This window comes from Lactuca sativa, chromosome 4 (genome assembly GCF_002870075.4).
Source record: "Lactuca sativa cultivar Salinas chromosome 4, Lsat_Salinas_v11, whole genome shotgun sequence".
NCBI lineage: Eukaryota > Viridiplantae > Streptophyta > Magnoliopsida > Asterales > Asteraceae > Lactuca > Lactuca sativa.
Genome location: NC_056626.2, coordinates 243,790,418 through 243,793,673, shown reverse-complemented (window position 1 = coordinate 243,793,673; position 3,256 = coordinate 243,790,418).

Here is a 3,256-nt window from a genome sequence, read left to right as displayed (position 1 = left end):
CCCCTATTCTGTGTGAATTTGGAGTTAAGATCACTTATTTGAAGGTCTATCCTGTTTAGATTACACATAGCTGCTATGCACTTCACAAATAGCGATGTAACTAATGAAGGTTTTCTAAATAATTATCTAGATAGTTCGTCTAATAATTATTCTCTTACCCTAAATTCCCGCATAGAAAACATAGCTGGACTCCATCCCCTCGGCAACCAGTATCTTTCGAATGAAGTCATAGCTGGTTGGTTTGGAGAAGAACCAGATAATGATCATCCTATCACTTTGAATGATCACCATGATGAAAACCCTTCGGACGATGCTAACTCCAAACCAAAGGTTGAGAACCTACCCCAAGCGGCTCCCTTTCCAATTCCTAACCCTCGTACGGCTTTTCATGGCCCGACCCTGAGTGAGTGGAATGCTTGGAAACATGGAACCAAGGACAATATCAGCCCATGCCATTTAATGGCGACCGAAGTTTTTACGACTTGAGCAATGGGGGCTCAGCAGATAGAGTTTTGCCAATCTTGGCCCGCAGAGTGGAGAAATGAGATTCAAGGCAGGACAGCCCTACATCAGATTTCCGAAGATGTCACCGATACGAGAATACATACCCTCCGCACCATTAGTCTAGAAGATGCTCGCGTGAGAGAAGAGAGAAACCATGAAACCCTGCTGCAAGCACTGGCTGAATCATGAGCCGAAGTCATAGAGCTTCGAGTACGCCATAGGGTGTATAACAGACACCTACTTGATGAGGAACGTTGACTGGCTAAACTGAGAGTTCACCAGAGGGATGACCGTCGCCAGGAGTAGATGCTTTTCTTTACTTCCCTTGTTAGAAAGTAATCATTTTCTGTCTTTACCTGTTGTGGCATTTTCTATGAAATTATCTTGTACTGTAAGTACTTTTAGTTAGGTCCTTATGCTGTGAAAAACTATCTTCTGTAGATATGATGTAAGACCTTTACAAGGTCATTTTCCCAAATCTTTACGTTGTGAATATCAAAGATATTGACATCCGGCTAACTTCTGTGTCATTCTTCATTCAAGTACTCTTATCATACTCTCATTGGAGTCTATCTGAAACCTGCTTTAGTCAAGCCATTTGACTATAGCAAGTTAGATCCGGAGACATTTCCAAGTCTCTTTCAATGGTTGGATCTTGTTATTCACCAACCCACGATACCTCGGCTTGAACGACATACGTCTTGAGACCATCCTACAAACTCACTTCCATTCTGTACTAGGACTGCATCATAGGGATGTAGGTCAACCTTTCGAGAACATACTCTTACTCCTTACTTGAACAATCGAAGTACATCTAGGTTCAACCATGCTCGCTCACAAATTCATTTTCTTTCCATGAAACAGAATCATGTCGCCCAAGAAAAACGATCAACCCCTCAATCAAACACCAACTCTTTAGATTGATGCAGCTACCTTTCAAGCTGCAGTCTCGGCTGCCGTGTCAGCTATTCTGACCCACTTTAGCGCTGACAACGCGAATGTTAGCGGGATTGTTAACAACAATTCCAATCCGAGTAACAATCAAACACCACAACGAGCAGCAAAATACCATGACACCCCGAGTTCCGTGATGAAGAGTAACAAACGGAAGTTTTGGGCTAGAAAGAAGGACAAATCGCTTAGAGGGACGTTCAAGAAACAACCACCGGTAACGACCTTCACAACTACGACATTTGTACCTCCTACTACCATCCCTTCGGATATACCAGTTGTCCCTAACCCAGCCCGACAATATGTTGGAAATCTCCCGAATTGCATCAAAGGTAATTATCACCACCATGGACCTTGTCAGGAGATGCAGTGCTCAAACTGCAACAAAAAGGGGCACACCAAACATTACTGCAAGAGCCTAACAAGACCGATCAACAATTCGCCTAACGCCAATGGGAAACAGACTTTCTATAGTTGTGGCAAGGTAGGGTACTACAAAAGGAACTGCCCGGAGGCAGCAAAGGCTGGTAGAAACGGAATTATACTACCGACCACCGCCGCTAGAGCCAGCCAGGGTTGCTATCATTGTGGTGAGTTTGGGCACTATAAAAGAGATTGCCCAAAAAAGGAAAGAACCCGCGTCCCCATAACTCCTACTAAACACTTCACTTCTACCACCAATGTTGGTGTTGTCCAGATATGTCACCAATTCGGTGAAATTGGCCACTTCAAGAAAGATTGCCCGATAGCAAAGAACTCGGGTGCTGATGGGAAGATTCTCAAGATCACAGCTGCAAGAGAGCCTACACCGGAACCCTCGTTAATGTAACTTAGGCGTGTTGTTGTAACAGACTTATAAACTATCCAGAATTAGTGCAACTAGAGTCTTACCTTTTTCGAGATCCTATCGGTATAGGGATTCTCGTGTTGCGTATACTTGTCTTTTGTAGTATATCTTATTGGCAGCAATTGTCTTCTGGTAAATGTAAAGTACTGTAACTCTGTTCATGGTTGCACGGTTGTGTTTTGTCTATAAACATCTTATCTTCAAATCTAATGTCTTTAAGTTTCAGTATGATTTCGACATTATCATACGACTCGATTCAATTTGATCCTCACAAAAACGGCTTCATACGTATAGTTATATAAGTAATGTTTAAAAGACTTCGGAAGGCTATCCACCTTGTTTCCTTTTCCTCGATTTGGATGTGGTCTGATAGGATATCGGGTAATCGTCCGAAGGTCGTTTAAATATTAGTTATATATCATGTGTACATATATAGTCATAAAAGGTCCTTCCAGTTCATCCCATGCCCTTGGTTAGCAAGGGTATACATCCATGTCCATACATACCAGTTAGATTACTAGTAAACTACCATTTGGGTAGTTTAGGAAGGTACTAGACCTATTACTAGAATGCGATATCATACAATGAGTCAGTTCATTCATGAGTCTATACTTGCTAGATAGAGAGCACATACATTACAGCTAGAACATTTCATTACTATGAGTACATATACAACTATACTAGAGAAGAACATATACAACTATACTAGAGAAGAACATATACAACTATACTAGAAAGAGAACATATACAACGATACTAGAACGATTACATTACTATACTTGCTAGGTAGATAGCATGTACATTACAGCTAGAACAGTTCATTACATTACATATATATGAATACGTTAATTATTGTGATATGTATCGGAGCATGCCTTAAATGTCATGGCCCGAGTTGTAGCCAGAGTCTCCAGAAGGGAGAGCGTGAGTTTGCGTATAGATCTATACTGGATT